This window comes from Esox lucius, chromosome 17 (assembly GCF_011004845.1).
Source record: "Esox lucius isolate fEsoLuc1 chromosome 17, fEsoLuc1.pri, whole genome shotgun sequence".
Lineage (NCBI taxonomy): Eukaryota > Metazoa > Chordata > Actinopteri > Esociformes > Esocidae > Esox > Esox lucius.
Genome location: NC_047585.1, coordinates 4,279,151 through 4,292,989, shown reverse-complemented (window position 1 = coordinate 4,292,989; position 13,839 = coordinate 4,279,151).

Here is a 13,839-nt window from a genome sequence, read left to right as displayed (position 1 = left end):
TGTGATTGCACATTTTGTGATCCAGTTCAGGGGCTGGGGTTAAGTGGAAATGTGTGTGGGTCTGAATGAAAATCTGTGTGTGCATGTTTTCCTAACCCAAAAACAGCAGTATACTTCAATTGTATTATTTATGAACCACTTAAGTTGTACTTTAGTACCCTAAAAAGTATTTTGTACTACTTAATAGTAAATAGTATTATGTATACTTAAGTGTATTATACATGATTGGAAATACCTTTTTAGTGCACTTGAAATATACTCCAAATTAATGTCTAATATATAGATTATATACATTTTTGACATACATTAGGAGTAAGTTTTCAGTTTACTGCTTTTTTGGCTGGGGTTGTGCTGTGGACAGCCGTGTGTGTGTGTGTGTGCGTGCATGCGAGAGAGAGAATGTGTGTGAGAGAGCGTGTTTGAGATGTGTATTTATATTTTGATTGTCCTGAACTGTTTTTAAAATGACACAAATAAATGTTGAATACACCAGGCTCCATCTTAATTATTTGTCTGACTTTGTCCAATTCCTGTGCTGGGACTAACCAGAGCATTAGAACATTCTTCTGAAAACTGAAAGGTCTTTGTGAAATGTACTTTCCTGTAGCCAAAGAATATATGCTCTTAGCCTGTGGCTTTCTAATGTGGCTGATGCCTCTGATTTTTGAAGAATATGTTGGTGAAGGGGACCATTTAGTTTTTTGGTTCAGTGGTTTGTTATTGAAGACAAATATAAGTATTGTATATAATTTAATATTCCTATTCCTGAGTCTTGATGAACAAACTATATTATTGGAGTACTTGTTTTGGAGATAAAGATAAGTATCCAAGAGAGAGACCTTACTGTCTTTGTTGCCACAGGGCTGTTGCCACAGGGCTGTACTGATCTCTGTGGAATTTAAGTGGTAACAAACGTGTATCCTGCAATAAACTTTCCAGGCTTGTGTGCTACAGCCCACGGATGAGAGGTTACCAACTGAATGATCACAATATGGGATGCCTATGCTCTAGTTTTTAACATTGTCTTTGTCCAAGTGGGCTACTACTAAATGTTTTCAAAAGGGTCTGCAGTTTTATCTTTTACCACATGGGGGAGCTCCAGGGTTTTTCAAATATCCAGTTCACTAGTCACTGGTTATAAAAAGTGAGTGAAATACCATCTGAGACTTCTGAATAACATTCGACTTAACATTACTTCCTGTATATGTGTCATGGACACGTATCTGTGAGCCATCTTGCTCTTGGAAGCTGTCATTCTTTTTTTTTTGCCATGGGCTTCATCTGGACCCAAAATATGCCTGTACAAATTCATTATTCCGTAGCTACACTCAGACAATACTAATTCCCTCGGGAGTCTACAGCTGGTATTGCTTTTTCCGTTGAATGTATTCACTGGAAACTCTGCCTCTCACCCCCACATCCTGCCGACTGGATTGTGATGCAATCATCCACACAACAGTGTGAGGGGTGCTAAGCAAATAGCTTTGAAAAGTTGCGGATGTTTTTTTTTAGCTTAGCTGGGAGCGTATGACCCAGAGTCTGGTGAAAGGAAAGGCCATGTCAGTGAATCTGGTTCATGCCCATCATGGCTGGCCTATTTGGACTGTGACAAGATAATGGTTGTTCTCATCCTTTTTTGGTAACTCAACCACCCCCAATCACGTTTGTTCTCCCCAATTACTTACTCGTGTGCCACTGATATTTCGCCCTTTTGCAGTGTCTGGAGGAATACAGACTTTCAGAATTTAATTCAATTCAAACTATGATTTTGAAAATGAAGAAATACTAGCTGTTGTTTGGCAAGATATACATCTCAATAACAGTTAAACATTTAAATTGAGATATTTTATCTTTTCAATCTATCAAGTTTTGAAATCTGACAAATAGATGTCATAATGCAAAGAATACACACAGTGCAGTCCATAAGTATTTAGTCAGTGAAAAAAGTGTTGCTTGGTATTCCAAAACTAAGACTAAGCTTTAATTTGAAAGTATTTCTCTAGATACATTTTGAGGAAATATACATACATTTACACAGCCCAGATTTAAGGGGACCAAAAGTATTTGGACGATTGGCTTCACAGCTGTCTCTTAGGCCGGTGTATTTGTTTGTGTCATTACTGCACAATTGATTCATCAATTAATTAATGTGCAAGAGAGCTTTGAATGTCTTGATTTATTAGTTTTGTGTTTGGAGTTGGTTGCAGGTGTCTGACAAAAGATGGGCAGAAGAAGTGAAAGTACAGGTTAAGCTGGTCATCATGATGCCGATTAATCAAAACAAACCAGAGAAATTAACAGTTTGGTACTATAATAATAAGAAAGCAAGAACTGATTAGCTCAGCAATAGCAATTGACCTGGTAGATAGCTAAAGAATGCTCATCAAAATGAAGAAAGACAAAACAAAGAACTGTCCTTCAGATCAGGATCAGTGTCTAGGAGGTAGGTTTGGATATGTCTGCCACCAGCATTTTCAGAAGTCTTCAGCAGATTTCAAATATTTAAATTGACTAGAGTAAGACTTAAGTGGAGAAAAAATAGCAAGTGACATTCATTTAACTGTTTACGGTGGAAGGAGTGTTTTGAACATGTATGGCTGCAACTGGAACAAAACCACATGTAGTTGATGATGGAACTGCTGACGGCAGAAGTAGTAGGAATTCTGAAGTGTACTGAAACATCTGGTCTGCTCAGATAGAACAAAATATCTCAAAACTCAATTGAAAAGGATTTCACCATACATTTAGATTTAAAATTGTTTGAAGACCTCAGCATACAGGTCAGATGTAATTAATTTGATTAAGTTCAATTAAAATGAGGTCAGACTATTTCGAGAAATTGGTTCATGCTATGTTGCTGGTGGCACAAAAATGACAAACAATAGTTATCTTTCCGCTTTTGCATTGTTCGCTACACCTGGCCGAGTTCTATTAGGAGCATTTTTTGGTATTTTCACATAGCCCTTAACATTTAGAAATCTTGAAATATGAATGATAGTCCTATAGGATTTAGTTGACTTTGTAATAAGCACATTTTGAGGACATTCATTTCCCTGTCTTCATATGAATTGTTATATTTTCTCTTTCTATGTTCCAGGTGAATGAATGCCCTAATTTCACATGAAATTTACACTAGCCTTAATGTGGCCCCATGTGAATGCATGCATTTGTATAGGTGTTAGTGAATGGGCTTTTTCAGTTAGATGGCTGTATATTCTTTTGTTTTAATTTTAGAAATGTAGCAGATTAGCAGAGCCACAAAGAAAGCTATTATGTATATGCAAAAAATGTGTAATCTAATTCAGTTTTACAATAAAATAAATGTAGGATTTGTCATAAATCCATCATAAAGCATGCATTTGTCTTATGTAAAGGATATGTATTTAGGCGTAGCCAAATCGTTTTGTGAAGTTCATTTTCTCCAAGATAATGTTCAGAATGGAAGTGTATATCACGCTTATACCAGTTACCAACAAACAACAACTTAAGCAAACATTTGCAAGTAGAAATTACAATACAGTTCATTTTGACATGTTGATTAATGAATGTATGCTTTGTAATGTTTTGGTTACTACAGTGACATTATAATATAAAACTAACCAAACAAATGACTGGGTCTTTATCCCTAAGACATCCAAATCTCCTGAATATCATGAATTAATGTGCATTCTCACTTCTAGCCAATCAGAAGGAAATATTCAACACTACTGTGGTGTAAATTCACATATTGTTTACCACATTAATGCAACACATTTGCTCCTGGTAGTACACTACACTGTGATATACTATGGTAAGCGTGAAAACACTGGAACACTGACCAGGTATTTTAAAAAGGACTCATTGTTGCATATCAACTGCTTACATTATTGGAAATCTATTACATGGATTTGGATTCCATGACAAGCGTCGCTATGACAATAGATTTTCCATGGCAATCAAATTGCATTTAAAGTGCTATTTGACTTTGGGCATTGTTGTGATCTGTGACACTAATCATGAATGAATAAATGGGGGAATTTAGATGACCCCACCACAGGTTATGCAGTATTTACCCCCCTATCCTAAACAGAGGGCAGATGGGAAGGAGATAGAAAGGACAGCAAGGTATTAATGGGGGGCAAACATTTGAAAACAGCTTAGGTGCCCCCTAATGCTCACAGCATTCCTCATTGATTGGAATGTTGCCTTGGGGGTCTTTCAGATTTACAAGAGGGCATTCAGGCCAGCAACAGAACGGTGGATGAGACAAAGTTATATTGATTGGCTAATGGATCTGGGTGTGCATATGACTGGAGGAGTGGGGGAGTGGGTATTTCCTGGGTGTGCTTGGGGAGTAGATGATGGTTACTGTGCTTGAGTTCCAAATGACACCAAGTTCCCCATCTACCTTTGTTCAAGGCCAAGAGAGCTCTAGCCTAATGTAGTGCACTATGTTGGGCACAGGGTGCCATTTGGAAAGCATGATCTGCATTCTTTATTTAATATGTTCTCCATTCATTATTTCTGTTTTTTGGACACGCGTAACTCAGCTTTCTATAGGCAAAGAAGGAACATCATTGTTCTCTGTTGATGACCCTCTGCAAACGAACCCCAACAGTAAAAATGACTTTAAGCCATGGTAAAGTCAATTTGACTTTAAGCCATGGTTGCCAAACAATCATGCAACAAAGACCTGCACTAATTAAAATTTGGGCTTTCTCCTCTTATACAACATAGAAATTGAAATGGTAGGAGTCTAGTGGGTCATGAGACTCAGGTGAACTTTCACAACGTTTTCTTGAAGAATTCCCTCAAGCTTTACGTCGGGTGTTGGACGCAATGTATAAATCGGGGAATTTAGATGGGGGAATTTCAACATCAATTCATATTAGAGATTGCAGTCATCATGCGCTGTGCTATCCATCGTTGAAGTTTGTACCACTGCCAAAATAGATTATTTTCTTGATTGCCAATAAATTAGTTTCAAAACTAATTGAGGCTCATACTTCAAAGTTAAATTAGTAAAAAAGCTCCTGTGTCCATTATTTAGTTGACAAGACATTTCAGCAGCACACAGTGTTACAGTTCATGTGACACTAACAGCAGCTGGAGTTTGCCATATAAGACTGGCCCCAGTGTTTCTCAGAACTTTGCCAATGAATAGCTGGGGTTGTGAATGTCGCTGGCACGTGTGGTGTCAGGTTTTGGGTCAAGTGTGCGCGCCAACTGACTAGTATAGGCCTGGCCAGTGCTCTGCCTTACATGGCAAGGACTCGCGTAACACCAGGCAGCTATGTGCCACGCTGAGCATAAGATTCCCCTGGCATCTGGAACAGTTCTATGCTCCCTCCAATTTTGTTTTTTGTTTCCTCCCTCTTCTTTCCATCTTTCTTCGATCTATGTCAGTGCCGTCCTATAAATAAATACTAGTGTATTACTACCAACTATTGAGTTTTTCCACCACTCTCTCCTTCTCTGCCCCCCACCCTCCCTGCAGTCTCCCACCTCTCTCGCCACAGTTGCAGAGTTCTGAGTAATGTTCCCCTTAGGATTCACGGAAGAACCCCTTAACTTGCCAAAACTCCTGCAGCCCTTCCCCCTTTTCTCCCACATCATCACATGTGTATTCCATGTGACCACCCCTGTAGCCATGTCGGTCTGTGTTCCTCCCATTTTCTCCTTTTCTCCCATACTTAAGAAATAGTAATAAAACATCAATATAAATAAAATGCATCCCAAAAATGTGTTTGCAAAGTATCCTCTGATGGGCTTTCCCAGTAAGGAGCATTTTCTTTTTTGAAATTTTTTTTTTTTTTTTTTTTTGTTCCTTACCCAGTTTTGTCATGTACAACTTTATAGACCTTTTGAATCCCAACTCTCAACAGATTGACAGGAGAGTTGAAGATCACAGCAAGCATTCCTCCTAGGCATCTGTACCAAGCCATTCTCCCTTATTTCACGCTTCAAAAAACATACCCAAGTGGGAAAGTTTATTTCCACACTTAAACCAGAGACGCACAAATACAGTGGGGAGAACAAGTATTTGATACACTGGCAATTTTGCAGGTTTTCCCACTTACAAAGCATGCAGAAGTCTGTCATTTTTTATCATAGGTACTCTTCAACTGTGAATGACGGAATCTAAAACAAAAATCCAGAAAATCACATTGTATTGGTTTTTAAATAATTAATTAGCATTTTATTGCATGACATAAGTATTTGATACATCAGAAAAGCAGAACTTAATATTTGGTACAGAAACCTTGGTTTGCAATTACAGAGATCATACGTTTCCTGTAGTTCTTGAACAGGTTTGCTCACACGGCAGCAGGGATTTTGGCCCACTCCTCCATACAGACCTTCTCCAGATCCTTCAGGTTTCTGGGCTGTCGCTGGGCAATACAGACTTTCAGCTCCTTCCAAAGATTTTCTATTGGGTTCAGGTCTGGAGACTGGCTAGGCCACTCCAGGACCTTGAGATGCTTCTTACGGAGCCACTCCTTAGTTGCCCTGGCAGTGTGTTTCGGGTCGTTGTCATGCTGGAAGACCCAGCCACGATCCATCTTCAATGCTCTTACTGAGGGAAGGAGATTGTTGGCCAAGATCTCACGATACATGGCCCCATCCATCCTCCCCTCAATACGGTGCAGTCGTCCTGTGCCCTTTGCAGAAAAGCATCCCAAAAAATTATGTTTCCACCTCCATGCTTCAAGGTTGGGATGGTGTTCTTGGTGTTGTACTCATCCTTCTTCCTCCAAACACGGTGAGTGGAGTTTAGACCAAAAAGCTATATTTTTGTCTCATCAGACCACATGACCTTCTCCCATTCCTCCTCTGGATCATCCAGAAGGTCATTGGCAAACTTCAGACGGGCCTGGACATGCGCTGGCTTGAGCAGGGGGATCTTGCATGTGCTGCAGGATTTTAATCAATGACGGCGTAGTGTGTTACTAATGGTTTTCTTTGAGACTGTGGTCCCAGCTCTCTTCAGGTCATTGACCAGGTCCTGCCGTGTAGTTCTGGGCTGATCCCTCACCTTCATCATGATCATTGATGCCCCATGAGGTGAGATCTTGCATGGAGCCCCAGACCAAGGGAGATTGACCGTCATCTTGAACTTCTTCCACTTTCTAATAATTTTGCCAACAGTTATTGCCTTCTCACCAAGCTGCTTGCCTATTGTCCTGTAGCTCATCCCAGCCTTGTGCAGATCTACAATTTTATCCCTGATGTCCTTACACAGCTCTCTGGTCTTGGCCATTGTGGAGAGGTTGGAGTCTGTTGGATTGAGTGTGTGGTCAGGTGTCTTTTATACAGGTAACGAGTTCAAACAGGTGCAGTTAATACAGGTAATGAGAGGAGAACAGGAGGGCTTCTTAAAGAAAAACAAACAGGTCTGTGGAAACCTGAATTTTTACTGGTTGGTAGGTGATCAAATACTTATGTCATGCAATAAAATGCAAACCAATTATTTAAAAATCATACATGGATTTTTGTTTTAGATTCCGTCTCTCACAGTTCAGCATGATACAAATTACAGACCTCTACATGCTTTGTAAGTAGGAAAACCTGCAAAATCGGCAGTGTATCAAATACTTGTTCTCCCCACTGTATGAGCAAAAGCAACTGTCAATGATACAGTATATTTCAATTTGTGTAAATATTTAAATGTGTTTCATACTCCAACACCAGCCTACACCCTATTTTCCTTTTGTGGCATCTCCATATAGTATAAAGTGTTGAACACATACAGGTGCTGGTAATAAAATTAGAATCTCATCAAAAAGTTGATTTATTTCAGTAATTCCATTCAAAAAGTGAAACTTGTACAATGTATACATTCATTCCACACAGACTGATATATTTCAAGTGTTTTTTTCTTTTAATTCTGATGATTATAACTGACCACTAATGAAAACCCCAAATTCAGTATCTCAGAAAATTAGAATATTGTGAAAAGGTTCAATATTGAAGACACCTGGTGCACTCTAATCAGCTAATTAACCCAAAACACCTGCAAAGGCCTTTAAATGGTCTCTCAGTCTAGTTCTGTAGGCAACACAATCATGGGGAAGACTGCTGACTTGACATGTCCAAAAGGCGACCATTGACACCTTGCACAAGGAGGGCAAGACACAAAAGGTCATAGCTAAAGAGGCTGGCTGTTCACAGAGCTCTGTGTCCAAGCACATTAATAGAGAGGCGAAGGGAAGGAAAAGATGTGGTAGAAAAAAGTGTACAAGCAATAGGGATAACCGCACCCTGGAGAGGATTGTGAAATAAAATCCATTCAAAAATGTGGGGGAGTGACACAAAGAGTGGACTGCAGCTGGAGTCAGTGCTTCAAGAACCACCACGCACAGACGTATGCAAGACATGGGTTTCAGCTGTCGCATTCCTTGTGTCAAGCCACTCTTGAACAAGACACAGCGTCAGAAGCGTCTCGCCTAAAGACAAAAAGGACTGGATTGCTGCAGAGTTACGTTCTCTGATGAAAGTAAATTTTGCATTTCCTTGGGAATCAAGGTCCCAGAGTCTGGAGGAAGAGAGGAGAGGCCCATAATCCACATTGCTTGAAGTCCAGTGTAAAGTTTCCACAGTCAGTGATGGTTTGGGGTGCCTTGTCATCTGCTGGTGTTGGTCCACTGTGTTTTCTGAGGTCCAAGGTCAACGCAGCCATCTACCAGGAAGTTTTAGAGCACTTCATGCTTCCTGCTGCTGACCAACTTTATGGAGATGCAGATTTCATTTTCCAACAGGACATGGCACCTGCACACAGTGCCAAAGCTACCAGTACCTGGTTTGTAGGACCATGGTATCTCTGTTCTTAATTGGCCAGCAAACTCACCTGACCTTAACCCTATAGAAAATCTATGGGGTATTGTGAAGAGGAAGATGCGATACGCCAGACCCAACAACGCAGAAGAGCTGAAGGCCACTATAAGAGCAACCTGGGCTCTCATAACACCTGAGCAGTGCCACAGACTGATCGACTCCATGCCACGCCGCATTGCTGCAGTAATTCAGGCAAAAGGAGCCCCAACTAAGTACTGAGTGCGGTACATGCTCATACTTTTCATGTTCATACTTTTCAGTTGGCCAGCAGTTCTAAAAATATTTTTTTTGTATTGGTCTTAAGTAATATTCAAATTTTCTGAGATACTGAATTTGGGATTTTCATTAGTTGTCAGTTATCATCATCACAATTAAAAGAAATAAACATTTGAAATATATCAGTCTGTGTGTAATGAATGAATATAATATACTATTTTCACTTTTTGAATGGAATTACTGAAATAAATAAACTTTTTGAAGATATTCTAATTTTAGGACCAGCACCTGTATAAGCGCTTGGTTTGCGCTCAGATGTGAGAGCAGTTAGCAACTTGTCCTGATTAGCAATTGACACAGTCACACTGACTACTTCTCAACAGAGTACACAATGTTGACAAGCAATTTTGTGCAAGCTAAAAAAAAACTCTCTTCTTGCTTTAATTTACTTTTATTAGCAGTTTCTTCTCCCATTTTGTGATTGTTTTAGGGCTGGCATCTAGCGTCTAGAAATTCAACAAGACGACTCGCTAAATGTCTTGTTCACAAGTGAGGGAAGGATGGAACGGGAGATTGACAGACGGATCGGTGCAGCTTCTGCAGTAATGCGGTTGATTTATCGGTCTGTCGTGGTGAAGAAAGAGCTGAGCCGCAAGGCGAAGCTCTCGATTTACCGGTCAATCTACGTTCCTACTCTCACCTATGAGCTTTGGGTCATGACCAAAAGGACAAGATCCCGGATACAGGCGGCCGAAATGAGTTTCTCCGCAGGGTGGCTGGGCGATCCCTTAGAGATAGGGTGAGAAGCTCGGTCACCCGGGAGGAGCTCAGAGTAGAGCCGCTGCTCCTCCACATCGAGAGGGGTCAGCTGAGGTGGCTTGGGCATCTGTTCCGGATGCCTCCTGAACGCCTTCCCAGGACGGGAGGAGACCCCGGGGAAGACCTAGGACACGCTGGAGAGACTATGTCTCCCGGCTGGCCTGGGAACGCTTCGGTGTCCCCCCGGAAGAGCTAGAGGAAGTGTCTAGGGAGAGGGAAGTCTGGGCATCTCTGCTTAGACTGCTGCCCCCACGACCCGGCCCCGGATAAGCGGAAGAAGATGAATGAATGAATGACTCGCTAAATGCTAGATGCTAGCGGTGGGTGGTCAACAAAACCCTGAATGAGTTGAGTTAACAATTGGAGGTGCAACGAACGCCAAGTAACTGCAAGGTGTCAGTGTTCCACAATATCAAGGGAGTACAAGTGGTCACTACAATGTCCAGGAACATTGTGTACCTTTCACTTACCTTTCTCACTTAAGACCCATATACTTTTTTTCACAACTGTTAACAAATACTTATAATAATTAATTCTGAGCATAGACTGGGATATGACATTGAGGGAAAATGATGTACTTTGTTATGTAACTCAAGATTAGGCATACCAAATAATTAGTAAACATTTATCAACCTTTTATACCAAGCTTAAAACCTGCCAATTTGACCATGCCATGAATTATATACCAACTATTAAAAAAAACATGTTGGCAACAAAGCCAATACCTTTGTTTATCGGCAGCTCACCTAGTGATTATTTTCATAGGGTTCTCCCTCCGGCTTAGTATAAATGGAGCCATAAGGCTGAGGCAGCATTGTCATGCACTAAGCCCATATGTGCTGTGACTTTGTGGTTGTTACACACGATTCTGCCTTGGGTGAACCAATCACAACATTTAACAGAGATCTATTTAAGTGTTTATGTTCCTGGAGAGGGAGACTCAAATCAACAGTAGAGATGTTAGGTGTATGGGCTTACCATTCACTGGCAGATACATATTTCATTTAAGGCCAGACATATTACACCTAGCAATTTGCAAATATTGTTAGCAAGCGGTAGCTATCTAGAAAAAATTGTAAACTTACAAACCCACAAGGCTGTATTGTAACTTTAAAAGCTTGTGAACTGAAGAAAACCTTGTGCTTGCATTGCTGGCTAGCTGGTCAAGTTCAGTGAACAACAAACATTCAAATAATACAGGCAATACAACTAATGTTTGTGATTAGCTAGCTAGTATAAGCTGACATTACAAGGCTGCCCCATGCACCTGTACCATTACTGTTGTCCGCCCCATGCACCTGTACAACTCATGACAAATATATTGTGCTTGCTTCCAAAAAGTATAGCTGACTACAACAGTTACTGAACAGTTTGAAATCCACTGCTTCTCTCTAGGACATAGGCATTGCGGGGAAGCTGGCTTGTTAACTCTAGCTACTTTAGAAACAAAAAACTAGCTAGTTATTTTTAAATCTGCTGACATAAAGATGTTGCTTAACATGTTTCATTAAGCTCATAAATTCGTAGTCAAGCAGCCCTAAATCAGTAGTGACATCCTTAAAAATCAGTCAGTATTAGGAAATGTTTATCCAGAATTCTACTTTTAATCAGGTGTGTGAAGCTGCTGACACAAAAAAAAAGACACAAGGCAGTGGGGTTCCATAAAACTCTCTTAATTTTAGCTAGTTGTAACTCATTTAAAAGTAGTTAGCTAGTTTTGGTGGAAGTTATGTAATAGTGGATTGGTTTAAAGCTTCCCTTTAGTTTTATTTCAATTAGATATGGCTGGCTGTATATAATCCTATCATATTTAAATAAATTGCACCTAGAGGTAAAATGGGAAAGCTATGACTTGCTCATTAAAGTGTGTTATTTAAATTATTTACAGGTTTATTATTGTAGATGTTCAGACTTTTTGTTTTAGTCCCAAAGATGTCTCCAAAACACAGAATTTTGTCTGAATAGACTGTGGTAAACTATTACCTCTCAGAATTCCTGTCTACAGCAATGGCTACATTAAATGAGCGTGCCAGCAAGAATGGGGTAAACTTTTACCTGTATAAAAAGGGACCATATCATTGCCAAATAATTTTACATAAAAATGCTGTTGTATTATGTTCCTTAATGCGGTATTTCTTTCAAAGCACTAACAAATGTTGCTGTTCTGTAAATCCATACTATTTAAATGCACATAATACACACATGTTCTTAATTACATTAACATTTTACATTGTTCTTCTTGAGTCTTTTGACGTCATTAAAGGTCCTGTTCTTTTAAGATGTAGCCTTTATGTTAAGTAAAAGAGGAAGCGAAAATGTCAATGTTGTCTTCAGTTGTAACAGTTGAGACACCTCCTTCCTCTTAGTCATTAATACTTTTTTCCAGTCCATGTGGACTTCCCCAATGTTAGCATTTTCATCATAGACATTTACAGTATTAGACCAAAATCCTACATGCATATTGACATAAAAGTATTTGCAGCCATTTGGTTTGTTATGAGCTTAGACCTGCAGCTGGAAAAATATGAATACGCTCAAATGTGTAGATCTGAATGGAATGACATGGGGTCAAGAATATAGTTTGTGACATCTCTTAATAAGTGATATCTCTAAATATCAATGGATAACAAATTGAGATTTTAAGAGTTATCCAACATTAGGCACTCAATTAGACGCTCTGTTGTAGAAAGCAGATTCCAAAGTGTGTAGCCTACTATATTTACTTGTACTTAATTTCCCAATAAGAATCAGTTGCATGCTGCTGCCAATGAGATAAAAGAAATCCAGTACGGTAATCTGTAAAGGAAGACCCTGGATCACTCCGTAAGGGGAAAGTTTATCGGTGCCCCCCTCCTCCCCACACAGCTCCCTATCACAAAGCCACAAGCAACACAACCCATTTCCCCCAGAGCCTGTGCCTATAGCATAATGGCTGAGGCCGACGATGTTGAAATGACAGATTGCTTTGAGAGAACAGAAACGTTAACATCTCAATCTCCTTCCTTGTCCTCCTCCCACTTCTCTCTCCTGGCTGTGCCATTATGACAGCATTATCTGGAGATGCAGAGGAGATGGTGCAAGGTTGTGAGGGACCACTCCCCTGGCCAAATCAGGCCGCAAGGCTGAACTGTTCTCTCTGTCTTACAGGAACTGGCAGGGCAGGAGGGACAGACTGGACCCCCTTTCTCAGAAACGGTTGGAATCTGGAGAACACTTAAGTTTTGTACAGATCAACCGCAAGATGTTGATGTTCCCTTGCCACTATGGATAAACTAGTGTCACAATGGTCTTGTGCTTTCCTTGTTCTTACTATTCAAAGGAATTGAACACAACACTTCCAGTGGCATTATTTAATGTGGATATCCAAGTGACAGCATATTTCCTGGTAGTCTACTGGAATGTTAGGTGAGCCAGCAATGGCAGGGTTTACAGTTTGAATCACGGGTCTGACATTTTTAGGTCTAAAACCCCTTTCATACTAAGCCAAAGTCCTCAAATTCAACCATGCCATAAATTATTTGCAAGAGTTTATGTCTATATTAAAGATATCCGAATTGCATATCTGCAAAAATGCAGTTACACTGGTTTTTGTTAAATAGGTAATCTGTCAATGTACAACATTGTTTGAAATGTTATATTGGTATTTTCATTTTGAAAGTTGAAGCTACCTGCATGAGTACAGCCACTGTCTTCAGCTGGAAAACAGTTTGGTTCTGTGGTTCTAACCAACATGTATTATTTTTATCCACAAATGTGTTCTTGGTGCCCTGCTCTTTCTACAATCTAAAAATGTATATTTTATTAGGTAATCACATAATTATGTTTTGAACATGTAGGCTATTGCAAATAGGAAATATTGCCCTACAGTTGCTCATTAAGCTGCACGGTTGTGTGCTTCCAGTCTCAGGCCATGGGTCAAGTTCAAAAACTATACTATAGACCATAAAAAAACCTAGAATTCCCATCTACAAGTGACTATATAAAATGACA